The sequence below is a fragment of the Erpetoichthys calabaricus genome, chromosome 1 (genome assembly GCF_900747795.2).
Source record: "Erpetoichthys calabaricus chromosome 1, fErpCal1.3, whole genome shotgun sequence".
Lineage (NCBI taxonomy): Eukaryota > Metazoa > Chordata > Cladistia > Polypteriformes > Polypteridae > Erpetoichthys > Erpetoichthys calabaricus.
Window position 1 is genome coordinate 273777156 of NC_041394.2, and position 14609 is coordinate 273791764.

A 14609-nucleotide genomic window follows, 5' to 3' on the forward strand; every position below is an offset into this window, starting at 1 on the left:
CCTCTTGATTATCTGTGCGGCCGTCTGAGACCATGGTAAAGGTGCTATATAAGTAAGTGAAATGCGTTATTGTTTGTTATAATTATGATTCAATAGAATTTGCAGGCAGTTTGTTTAATTGTGATTTTAACTATGCTTGTTGTCCAGGTGTTCCTTAACAAATCAAACAGTTTTTGTTTAATCAAAAAATAAAAAACTAAATCTGCAAAGTAGAATTCAAAGTACCGTTCGTCGAAGAGAAAGTTAAAAATATACAGTATATATATTTTAGAGATTTATTCTTCCATTCAGCAATGTGCGGGATTCGAACCCAGATCTCTATGATAATTCTTGGTAGGTCGTCTCTCAAGAATCGCAGCTTATACCTCGACTAATACGCGATATCCTAAGCGGACGAAGTACCTTGTTAAACTGGGTTTGTGTTGAGAAAGTATTCATATGTCACGGGCACTCAAATGTGTAAAACGAATACATTGCTTCAGAGAATAAGTAACTGGCATGCATAATCTTGTCAAATAAATAGCAATAAATAAGTAGCCAACTTCAGTCTCATTTTGTTTGTTGGTAATAAGTATGCCAGTTTTCCGACAGTGCGTTATCTCTTCAGATCGAAAGCAATCCACAATAAAAACAATGGTTAGGCACTTGCGCGTCCATGGTAGGTACGTTGCATTGTGCTATGAGCTGGGGAATGATCGCGAGCTGGTCTGGCCTTAGTCGTATTCAAGGTAACAACTCTAATTTCACACGTTATCGCCGTTTCAGCGGATTAAGCCTTGGACTAAATGTAGTTGAAGTGTGCTTTTTGTAGTCGAAGAGTGGGAGTTGTGCACTTAGACCACCTCGTGAGCAGTTCTAAGGGACTTAGTTCAGAAGGTAATGTTACAAAATTAATTCCACACGCATCAGACTGACTGTTACGGACATGAACAGTAGCCTATTCATATGTCACCAGAAAATGTGGAAGACATATTTTATATTTATATTTGGACTGAGGTGTATAGCGTGATACTGAATCAAATATATCTGACACCTTATCACAGAAAATAAGTAGTGCATGGTAATATTTGACAGAGTTGGGTTTCCCTAATTAAGAAATTGCTTGGCCGGTGGTTTGGAAATTGCGCACTAAAGAATGCCTGTTTCTGCCATAATGTATTTCTTCAGAGTGTTGTTGGGAGATTTTGTGAGTGTACTCCAGATCAAACTGAGATCTCTCACACTATATATATTATAGTGCTCGTGCTCCGATGAGACGTTAAATACTGTCCAGATCTGACTAGATTTTATACTCTTCGGTGACTGTTGGATTAATTTGGTTATATGGAAAAGCTAGGTGCATAATAAATAACAAATGTACATTACTGTGAAAATTAGTTACAGCGCTACCAGATTAAGACAACCACTGGCCCCAAGGTGTCACATGCATATTAATTACACTCTATGAACATCTCTCTCTCTCTCTCTCTCTCTCTCTCTCTCTCTCTCTCTCTCTCTCTCTCTCTCTCTCTCTCTCTCTCTATATATATATATATAAATGTGTGTGTGTGTGTATATATATATATATATATATATATATATATATATATATATATATATATATATATACAGTGCATCCGGAAAGTATTCACAGCGCATCACTTTTTCCACAGTTTGTAACGTTACAGCCTTATTCCAAAATGGATTAAATTCATTTTTTTCCTCAGAATTCTACACACAACACCCCATAATGACAACGTGAAAAAAGTTTACTTGAGGTTTTTGCAAATTTATTAAAAATAAAAAAAACTGAGAAATCACATGTACGTAAGTATTTACAGCCTTTGCTCAATACTTTGTCGATGCACCTTTGGCAGCAATTACAGCCTCAAGTCTTTTTGAATATGATGCCACAAGCTTGGCACACGTATCCTTGGCCAGTTTCGCCCATTCCTCTTTGCAGCACCTCTCAAGCTCCATCAGGTTGGATGGGAAGCGTCGGTGCACAGCCATTTTAAGATCTCTCCAGAGATGTTCAATCGGATTCAAGTCTGGGCTCTGGCTGAGCCACTCAAGGACATTCACAGAGTTGTCCTGAAGCCACTCCTTTGATATCTTGGCTGTGTGCTTAGGGTCGTTGTCCTGCTGAAAGATGAACCGTCGCCCCAGTCTGAGGTCAAGAGCGCTCTGGAGCAGGTTTTCATCCAGGATGTCTCTGTACATTGCTGCAGTCATCTTTCCCTTTATCCTGACTAGTCTCCCAGTCCCTGTCACTGAAAAACATCCCCACAGCATGATGCTGCCACCACCATGCTTCACTGTAGGGATGGTATTGGCCTGGTGATGAGCGGTGCCTGGTTTCCTCCAAACGTGACGCCTGGCATTCACACCAAAGAGTTCAATCTTTGTCTCATCAGACCAGAGAATTTTCTTTCTCATGGTCTGAGAGTCCTTCAGGTGCCTTTTGGCAAACTCCAGGTGGGCTGCCATGTGCCTTTTACTAAGGAGTGGCTTCCATCTGGCCACTCTACCATACAGGCCTGATTGGTGGATTGCTGCAGAGATGGTTGTCCTACTGGAAGGTTCTCCTCTCTCCATAGAGGACCTCTGGAGCTCTGACAGAGTGACCATCGGGTTCTTGGTCACCTCCCTGACTAAGGCCCTTCTCCCCTGATCGCTCAGTTTAGATGGCCGGCCAGGTCTCGGAAGAGTCCTGGTGGTTTCAAACTTCTTCCACGTACGGATGATGGAGGCCACTGTGCTCATTGGGACCTTCAAAGCAGCAGAAATTTTTCTGTAACCTTCCCCAGATTTGTGCCTCAAGACAATCCTGTCTCGGAGGTCTACAGACAATTCCTGTGACTTCATGCTTGGTTTGTGCTCTGACATGAACTGTCAACTGAGGGACCTTATATAGACAGGTGTGTACCTTCCTTACCTTTGTGTGAATTTCCCCTTGGGATTTGTGAATTTCCCCTTGGGATTAATAAAGTATCTATCTATCTATCTATCTATCTATCTATCTATCTATCTATCTATCTATCTATCTATCTATCTATCTATCTATCTATCTAAAAATATTTTGATTTAGAAATGGATAATTTAAAGCATCAACTTAAAGACTATTATTCCACAATTTTCAAGGCCCTTTACATGGACTGAATCACATGAGTAGTATTATTACCCCTTTTCAATAAGACTCCATCATCAGCATACAATACCAAACCAAAACCTAGTCTAATTCCCTCAAAAATGTAATTTGTCATTAAATTAAATAAATTGGGGCTCTCAGCACTACCTTGAGGAGATTCGTTATTGATTTTAAACTCAGATGACAGTTTTCCTTCAATCTAACTGTAAAGTTATTGCCTAAATAAAAACTCTAATATCCAATTATACATTCTTCCATGTATGCCCAGCTTATTCAGTTTAATCAGAAGCCCCTCCCTCCATAATGTGAAATACGCCTTTTCAGTATCCAAGAACATGGCCAACACAGACTCTTTTACTGTCAGAACCTTTCTAATATCATTCCCAAACATTATTAAAGCATCAAATGTTACATCTTGCCTGAAGAAGAGGCTTGAGTTGCCTCGAAAGCTTGCATATTGTAATCTTTTTAGTTAGCCAATAAAAGGTGTCATTTTGCTTGACTTTTCACTACATTCATAATGGCTAACACGGTACAACACCCTAGTACTACTAAACCAACACTGATAAGGACATATTAAATTACACTTCTCTAACTAATAGTTCAGCCTACAATTATTTTTTTCTATAACTTTACATAATGTAGATGTAAGAGCAATAGGCCTATAGCTACTAGCTTTTGAACTACAGTGCATCCGGAAAGTATTCACATCGCATCACTTTTTCCACATTTTGTTATGTTACAGCCTTATTCCAAAATGGATTAAATTCATTTTTTTCCTCAGAATTCTACACGCAACACCCCATAATGACAACGTGAAAAAAGTTTACTTGAGGTTTTTGCAAATTTATTAAAAATAAAGAAATTGAGAAAGCACATGTACATAAGTATTCACAGCCTTTGCCGTGAAGCTCGAAACTGAGCTCAGGTGCATCCTGTTTCCCCTGATCATCCTTGAGATGTTTCTGCAGCTTATTTGGAGTCCACCTGTGGTAAATTCAGTTGACTGGACATGATTTGGAAAGGCACACACCTGTCTATATAAGGTCCCACAGTTGACAGTTCATGTCAGAGCACAAACCAAGCATGAAGTGAAAGGAATTGTCTGTAGACCTCCGAGACAGGATTGTCTCGAGGCACATATCTGGGGAAGGTTATGGAAAAATTTCTGCTGCTTTGAAGGTCCCAATGAGCACAGTGGCCTCCATCATCCGTACTGTATCTTTGCCTTGCTTTACAATAGGCAATAATATTGCCTTTTTTTAATCCCCTGGCAGCCTTCCTTGACTCCAAATCATATCTTACAATTCCAATAACATTTGTAGACCATTCTCTGGTATATGCTTAATCATTTGATAACAAAAATGATCTTTGCCTGGGGCTGAGCATCTCACATTGCTTATTGCCAAATTTAACATAAACATAGTAAAATCATCATCTATCACAATTTAAATGTTGTTTTCTTTTTACAAATATCCCCATATCTCTTTCACATTTGCTGCATTCTTCTCATATATATTTCTCCTTGATCTTTCATATTGTGGATTTTAGAAAATCCATTTACCATACATTTTGCTTTTTACTTATCTGTTATTGGCATCTCCCCATTCTCAACTAAAATTGGAACCTTTGAATATCTTCCCATATAAATGCCATTTTCATTTTCATATCCATACCTGTTTCCCTGCCAATAGCATTACAAAAATCTTGCCATGTTTTCTTTTTTGTAACTTTGATAACTTTACACATAATAGCTCTTTTCTCTGATAATCTGGTAAACACTCTTCAGATAAATTATGTTTTAGAGCTTTAAATAAATTTTTCAGTCTTTAATTGCCTTGTTGCATTCTTTAGTCCACTTTAGAACACATTTCTTATGACTTCTTCCTGATGTCATTGGAATAGTTTTTCTTGCTACACTAAACACAATATTAAGAATTTTCAAATACTTCTCTCCTATATTTTTCCTAAAGACAATTTCTCAAACAACTCCTTACATAAATGAGTCATTTTTTCCCAATCTGCTTTCTTAAAACACTATTATCACGGGAATCAGAAACAAACTAATGAGTTACATAGTTGAAGTGGAAACCTTGATGACTTTTAAAAAGTACTAAATGAGATATTAGGACAATTTTGATATTTGCTAACCAACAAGCTTGAAGAGCTGAATGGTGTCCTCTCATTTATCAAGCTTCCAATTTTGATATGTGACCAAATGTTTTTAACTTTGTCATTTTGTTAAGGAAAATACCAGTGTATGACCGCATCATATAAAACTCTGAGTGATCTTAAAAAATCTCACATCTAGCTCTGTAATATTAAACATAAAAATAATGAAGACCATCACAGATCACCTCTTTAAGGTCTGACATAAATTAACTCTAGACAGATTAAGTTTGTATTAATATTGGAGTTGTACAATATTGTTAGTAATTATCTTAGGGTAATGACGGAAGTAGTGAAAAAAGAAGCTGTATAGAATAGCAGTTAGTAATTTGTGTAAAAGAGATGTAGACTAGCAGATAACTGGCACAGAAACTCTTTCAGTGGCCGTAACAGCTAAAATACTCAAATATCTTCAGGAAGTCTGGAGGTATGCCAGAGGTACATACATTACAATTCAATGTACTGTAATTAAACTTGAAATTCCCTGGAAAATGTTTTGTTTTGCTTCAGATCTAACATAAACAGCTTTTATCATACCATTTGCTTACATAGAAACCCTTAGAGTGAGTGGGCACTATGTTTGACAGTGGCATGTTTGATTACTGCATCAATTGTAGTAAAAGGCGTTATATTGCGCCCGGCCCGACACGGACTCACATTGAGGCACGTGTAAAAGCACAAAGACTTTTATTTTTCTTCACCTGTGGGGCATGTCTTCCCCGTGAACCCCACAGGCAATACACAGTCCCAAAAGCACTTAATTCAACACACACTCTTCTGGCACCTCCACCTCCCGACTCTGGCTCCAAGAGTGGTGGCTGCTGGCCCCTTTTATAATTCACCTGGAAGTGCTCCAGGTGCTTGATTGGCTTGTTCCGGCTGCACTTCCGGGTGTGGTGCATACGTGGCCCACAGGGGCGCAGGAGTCCCAGCTACAGCACCCCCTGGCGGTGCCTGCGGGACCCAACAGGGCTGCACCTCTCCAACCCAGGGGGTCGCCCATCTAGTGTCTGAGCTTGGGGGTATTGCAACTTCCAGGGCTGCTCCCCCTGAAGATACAGTGCAGGGGTGTCCCGGCTGGGCATGGATGCCAGCCGCGTGCCACACAATCTTCCATCATTCTTATGAGAATTTACAGCAATTGTGAAGACTTCACAAATAAAATGTCTTACTACTTATAGACTTTTCAAATAGATAAGCAGTGAATAAAATCTATTGCAGAAAATATTATAGTATTCAAAACGTTTTGGAAGTGACTTTTAAAAAGTCTTTGTGAGGAAGTGAAAGATTAAAATATCAAATTAAGACGTAGGAATATTGGATGAGGGCATTTAGTAAAGAAAACTGTAGCCAGGCTGAGGAAAAAGACTGATTAAAAAAATGGGAAAAACGAATTACAGTATTTTCAAATAAGAAAGATCATAAGTAGTTAAACAGAGAATTATTAAAAAGGGTGATTTCAATGTTAGGGAAATTATTTCCTATAGAAAGTTCAAGCCATCATTCAGTTCTGTAAGGTGTAACAGAGTCTAGGTAAGGTGGGAGAGTCCAGGTAGGGACAGATAGCACCCTACAGGGACTGGGCCACACAAGGTCCTGATTAAGGTGTTCAATGGCAATAGCAACACAAGTTGCTCAATAATTGGAAAAGGTGGTATTAAATTATCTAGAGACTACAGTAAAATTTATTAGCTCACAATAGTAGAAGATAGATTTTTTTTAACAACTATGAAAAAAAAACTCCAAGAAAATTACAATTCAAGCACCATAAGAAAATCTTTTCAGAGGTGGCAGCCAGTTAAGTACATTTTAAGTTGTTTTTCTGCAGGAATTAATTTTATATATTTTTATTATTATATTGTGTAGCTGGTGATCTAGCTTTGTTCTAGGCAAACTATGATGACCATTTTCACCATGCGTTGTCAGCAGACTTAGAACAGGTTGAAAGATTGTTAGCTCTTCTGAAAATTTGGAACTGCCCCACACTTTTTGTGTATTTGCCTTCTGTACAATATTTTTCTGTTTACTGTTTGAGTACATTTTTGTTCTACTTTTCTTTGTCAATTTTAAAGAAGTTTCCCTATTGTCATTTTCCAGCACTATGGTGTTTATTCTCATTAGATGGTAGTTAAAAAGGTAGATGCCAATGCTGACTGTGCAGTGTCAGTAGGTGAAAATCATCTCTATCGACCCACCCAAGGAATTTTTAGGAGGGAAGACATTCAAGTCGAATAAGGAGGTTATTGACACTGTGCAAGAATGGGTCAACATGCACTCAAAAAACGTCTACTGTTCTGGGATTAAGAAGCTTCATGAGTGCTGGAGTAAGTGTATTGCAGTGGCAGGAGACTACATAGAAAAATAGTGTGAAAGTCGTTTCATTGTATTCAATAAATAAAGTGTAGCTCATAAATTCCTGTTTATATTTGAAAGTGTCTTGTATATGTCAATTGTACCCTGTATTGTGAGACATAACATTAAAAAAATCAAAGTCTCCAGGCACAAGAAGGGGGTGATAGCCTGTTGGATAGAGATGCCAAATGCAAAACATGTGCATCAAAACTAAAAATAAAATTAAGGTCTCTGTTAAAAAAGATAACTAGGTTTGTTTAAAGAAGAAGTTCACTGACAAATTCTTGTGAAACGAAAGACATTTGACCGATCTTTGTTGTGTGCATGAAGAAACTCAGTGACACTGATTTTTTACTTACAATATCTTTGACTTTCTGTATTGGCCACCATAAAATGATGGAATAATTTTATTCAATAATACAAAGTAAAATATTCTCATAAAGAAAGGATGAGGAAGTTCTGATTACATTTCTTGTATGAACGAGCCCTGCGATGGACTGCCATCCTGTCCAGGGATGTTTTCCTATTCAAAGCTTCTAGGATAGGCTTTGGCCCCCTACTGCTGTGAACCAAATTCAGTGGATTAAATAAATTTTGTGTATTTTTTTCTCATTACAGCTCTTACAAGAAATGGCAAGGATTTAATTAGAATCATTCAGCAGTAGAGTCTGTTTACCACCTTAACAAATTATTTACTAATGCTCCAATTTTTAATCGCACTAAAGTGCATCTTCAGTTCAAGCTAGTAGCTGATGAATCAGACATACAGTAGATGTGGAAAGCATTTTGTCTGAGCATTTCCCTAATACAATGAATATCATCTTTGCACTTTCTTTTCTTCAAAAATCTCATCAACGGTGGTAAAATCATTTTTTCTGATATGTTGTCATTACAAGACAAAAGTCATTTGTCACCCCTATATTATCCTAACTCATCACAAAGTCTTTCATTTAAAATGAGCAGAATAGAGCACCAAAGCAGATTCCTTATATAATCTTTTTCTCCTTTTGCTGATTCGGTTAGGTATTGCCACAGCGGATCATCTTTTTCCATATCTTCCTGTCCCCTACATCTTGCTCCATTACACCCTTGTCACATAATAATAATATAAAAAATTGAGACAGACTCCAACCCTCAGAATATATGACCCGAAGAAAGATTCTGGACTTACTGGTGTTAACCAAGTCAGAAACTATTTTAGATAATGATTGATTTGAAACTGTAGAATTGCTCGATAACAGATATATATTTATATACAGTAAAACAACTGTACAATTGAAATGATAATACAGGTGATTCTGCCAAGAGCAGCTGCACGTGAGGTGAAAGCAGTCTATAAATGCTAAACAATTTATATACTGTAGAGCAGAGGAGTGCCAGTTCTTAACAGTTGCTATATATATTTCCCAGTAAGGCAGATTATTGATGAAGAGATATGTTGTTTTCACATTGTGCTGGCTCTTACCAATGTGTAAATGCACGCAGTTTAATTTCTTAATATTTCATAAAATCAAGGCATAGAACAATAAACAATGGCAAATAAAAAAATAAATCAAGGAATCATTAAGTGTACAAAGGTTTACAGGTATTCAAATTTTTGATTCATCAAAGTAGCCACCTTTTGCTGATATAACAGCCAATCTGTGGTAACCCTTTTGATTCAGAATGCGAGCCACTCTGTAAAAGTCACCAACTCTGCCTCAAGCAAAAGAACCCCAGACCATCACACCTCCTCTTCCATGTTCAACAGTTGGTGTCACACACTGAGGAACCATCCTTCCACCAACTCGACGGCGTACAAACACCCTGCATGATGAACCCAAGATTTTGGTTCATTGGTCCGTAAGACTTTCTTCCAGTCTGCAGTAGTTCAGAGCTAGTATTTCAAGGACCTATATTGTCCTTTAAAGGATGAGTTTCTTACTGCTACTCACCCTGTCAAACCTTTTCATTTTTTCATTTCATGTTTATTTATAAAGCACTTTAAAACAACAGGAGTTGAACCCAAACTGCTGTAACAAACCATACACCAGGTAAAACAGAAAAACATCCATCCATCCATCCATTATCCAACCCGCAACAACAATAAATAAAATAAAATAAATGACATTTTAAAATCAGGACAAAGGGTAAACAAACAACTCTCAAAATGAGTTAAACGCCAAGGAATAAAAGTAAGTTTTAAGACACGATTTAAAAACAGGCAGTGAGGGAGTCATCCTTAAATTCAGGGATAAACCGTACACAGTTTCAGAGCCAGGGCAGAGAAAGCCTGGGAGACCTTCAGTGACAACACCCTGAAGGTTGCGGAGGGTTGAGATGGGGATACTGTTGTTCATATTTCATCTCGCTGGGCACCCTGGATATCATTGAGTGGAGGTGCAGCACACAGCTTGATGGCAACTTTGGTCTGTACTGGGAACTGAGAAGGATGGCTTTGAGGGATCTGAGGGAAGATAAGGAGGCTTCTGGTCGCGGAATCTGTGAGCAAGTGACACACCATCTATGGTCTAGTAACCCATTTCCTGCTTACAGATGAATCGAAGCATTACACTCATCCAAATCTGTTCCTTGGAGAGTCGCAGTCAGGGCGGGTGATGGAACTATGCTTATGGACGCAGTAGTGACCCACTGGGTTGGCTACTTTGAGCAGCTGTTTAAAGCTGATGCTTCAACTAGGACATTGGACATCTCTGGGTCCACAGTTCTTAAGACTGATCTTCCAATTAGCTGTGAACCACCCAGTCTCACTAAGATTGCACAGGTGGTGAACCAGCTGAGGGTATGGAAGGCTGTAGGAATATGTGGTATCCGGTGTAAACTTCTCCAGGCTGATGGTAAGGCTGTCCCCCTGGCATTACAAGCAAACTTTGCTTCCATTTGGGAGATGGGTGTCATCCCAACTGACTGGAAAATGGGATCTGTCATCCGTGTCTGGAAAGGGAAGGGTGATCGCCTCGATTGCTGCAACTACAGGGGGATAACACTGCTCTCGATGCCGGGTACGGTCCTTGCTAGGGTCATCCTCAATAGGATCCATCATCACTTGCTCACCTACCAGCGACCAGAGCAGTCTGGTTTTATGCTTAAGAAGTCTACCTATCGACTGCATCCTGGCACTGAAGGTTCTCATTGGAATTAAATGCGAATATCAGCAGAGTTTCTTTGCAGCCTGTGTCAGTTTTTACAAAGCGTTCACCTGAGTGGCTGGACAAGGCCAGGGAGATGCCCACATAACACTTGGCTGCAGCAGATAGATGGTCATTTCAGGAGGTTGGGACTGGACCACGTGTCTTCCTGGGGGGTTGCCAACTGGGATCCTGAGCTGTTTCATTGTGTGGTGGGTGCGGCAACATGCTGTACCAGTGCATGCTCCCCAATCTAACCTGACCTGACTTTTGAGCAGTCAACAAAAAACAGATCAGCAGACCTGAGAGGCCTTGCTGGGGTATATGGAATAATCAGATCATTAAGGTAGGTGGGGGCCATTCCTTTTATAGCTTAAACAGTAAAGATAAGAACCTTCAAATTTATCCTAAACTGTAGTGGAAGCCAATGAAGGGATGCAAGTATTGGGATGATATGGTCACGCTTCTAAGTACATGTTAAGAGATGTGGGAGAGGGAAGCCTGAATAACCCCAGTATATAGGGCATTACAGCAAACGAGCCGCGATGAAATAAAAGGATGTATAACTTTTTCAGAATCATCAAATGATAAAAAGGGCTTGAATTTGGATTAAAGTCTTAGTTGGAAAAAGCTTGACTATATTACCAAGCTAATTTGATTGCCCATTTTAAAATCGCCATTCATAATCATCCCCAAATTCTTTGCAGAGTACTTAATAGTAGATACTTAGACTTGCTTTTTTCAAATACTGATAAGCTGTGATTAAAGCTGTTGTGCTGTAAGGTGGCTGTTTTGTGCAAGATGGTGTCCCTTAGCAACTTGTCTTCTGATAGAGTTATGGCTTTGTTTTCTTCCAGTTTCCAATTGCTGTTGAATTGTGTAGGACACCACACTCATTGACACTTTGACTTTTTTTGCAATTCCTCTAAACTAAAGGCCTACATTTCTAAGGGTAATAGTGCTGTGTCTCATTTCATTTTTTAATTGCCATTTTATTGCCATTAACACTGGAATTTACAACTTTCTACAGTGTAATATTGTCTAAGTAGTACTTCAGAGGGTGTACTAACACAGTCTGTTCAAACTCTACTTTAAGACAGAGGGTTTTAACTCTTTGAGGGCTGAATATTTTTTCCAAAAAACATCCATCCATCCATCTTCCAACCCGCTGAATCCGAACACAGGGTCACGGGGGTCTGCTGGAGCCAATCCCAGGGCACAAGGCAGGAACCAATCCCGGGCAGGGTGCCAACCCACCGCAGGACACACACAAACACACCAAGCACACACTAGGGCCAATTTAGAATCGCCAATCCACCTAACCTGCATGTCTTTGGACTGTGGGAGGAAACCGAAGTGCCCGGAGGAAACCCACGCAGACACGGGAAGAACATGCAAACTCCACGCAGGGAGGACCCGGGAAGCGAACCCAGGTCCCCCAACTGCGTGGCAGCAGTGCTACCCACTGTGCCACCATGCCGCCCTTCCAAAAAACATAATTTCTGAAAAGCAATAGTTTCACACAGAAATCAACATAAAATGTCTGGTGCTGCATACTGTGGCTGCCAGTTTGCCAAGAATATGTGTCTTGCTTGCTGCCAGGCTGTCTTTGCGTGGCTGGGACAAAATCGCAGTGCATTGCAATCTGGTTTCTACCTCTTATCATTGTTAAGTGGCAGTCCTCCCTGGTGAACATTCTCAGTGCAACGATTAGCTGGGGACCAATCAGCTGAAGCTGGAACCTCACATTCGTTTTCAATCACTTGTATCAAAATCTGAGTCCGACAAGTCATAGTCCAGTTCAGAGATAATAGGCAAAACATCATCCACGGAGTGTTTTGCTTTACGCATTCACTTTGATCTCTCGCCAGATGTCAGTGCCATTTTTGCCGTTGTTTGTGCCTTGCTACTCACACGAGTGCAGGAATTCTCGGTCAAACCAATGAATCTAACCTTCCTTCTAGCAACGAGAGTCCAACTAAAACATAATGGTAATGTTAAAGTGTTTGATTCAACTTGTAAGGCTTACTGTAATTTACTTTAACTGCTGCAAAAGTTCTGTAGGTTGTAAACTATGAGTTGTTCCCTGAAGAAGGCTCATTTGTAATATTCTGAAATTTCCTTTTTTTCATTTTTTGCTAACCTAATTTAAATCCTTGGTAGTTTACTGCTTACCTTTTCACATTTCAGGTCATTCATTGCATTGCAACATTAAATGTGAAGAAAAGCTGAGGTGTTTCAAAAACGTTTGTCTGGTAATATATATATATATATATATATATATATATATATATATATATATATATATATATATATATATATATATCCTCTGCTTTTCTGCTTTGTTCTTTATGCTTTATTATACTGCTTACGAATAAAGTTTCTGTTTCTTGAAAACCCTGAATGAATCTGTGCAACTTTGTGTATACAGATGAAAACGCCATCAACAGACACTTGGACATAAACCCAGCATATGCCAACTTAAGAAGGACATATGCACTTTAATTTAACGATACACCCCCCCACCCCCTTTTGATCATACGGACTTAGTCAGCTCCACCCACCCCAAACCCCCCCCCCCCCCCATACTGAATGTGTTGCTATATATTGCCTTTGATTCTTGTAAGTCTAAGCATTATCCTCTGATGAAGACCCCTGATAGGGGTTGAAAGCTCAGGAATAAAACTATTTTATGATACGTGATTCGTTTTTTGTCTCCCTTTGTGGATCTCCAACTGCAAATATGCAAACCGTATCACAGACCTTCTCTTCCATATATATATATATATATATTGCTCAAAAAAATTAAAGGAACACTTTTTAATCAGAGAATAGCAGCAAGTCAATGAAACTTTTGAGATATTGATCTGGTCAGTTAACTAGCAGAAGGGGTTGTTAATCAGTTTCAGTTGCTTTGGTCTTAATGAAATTAACAACAGGTGCACTAGAGGGGCAACAATGAGACGACCCCCAAAACAGGAATGGTTTATCAGGTAGAGGCCACTGACATTTTTCCCTCCTCATCTTTTCTGACTGTTTTTTCACTAGTTTTGCATTTGGCTACGGTCAGTGTTACTACTGGTAGCATGAGGCAATACCTGGACCCTACAGAGGTTGCACAGTTAGTCCAGCTTCTCCAGGATGGCACATCAATACCGTATGTGCCATTTCCAGAAAGTTTGCGGTGTCTCCCAGCACAGTCTCAAGGGCATGGAGGAGATTCCAGGAGACAGGCAGTTACTCTACAAGAGCTGGACAGGGCCGTAGAAGGTCCTTAACCCATCAGCAGGACTGGTATCTGCTCCTTTGGGCAAGGAGGAACAGGATGAGCACTGCCAGATCCCTACAAAATGGCCTCCAGCAGGCCACTGGTGTGAATGTCTCTGACCAAACAATCAGAAACAGACTTCATGAGGGTGGCCTGAGGGACCAATGTCCTCTGGTCCACCACTGGCGCCCTGTGCTTTTCACAGATGAAAGCAGGTTCACCCTGAGCATGTGTGACAGACATGAAAGGGTCTGGAAAAGCCGTGAAGGATGTTATGCTACCTGTAACATTGTTCAGCATGTCCGGTTTGGTGGTGGGTCAGTGATGGTCTGGGGAGGCATGCACAGACCTCTACAGGCTAGACAATGGCACCTTGACTGCCATTAGGTATCGGCATGAAATTCTTGGACCCATTGTCAGACCCTATGTTGGTGCAGTAGGTCCTGGGATCCTCCTGGTGCATGAAAATGCCCAGCCTCATGTGGTGAGAGTATTCAGACAGTTCCTGGAGGATGAAGGAATTGATACTATTGACTGGCCCCCACACTTGCCTGACCAAAAT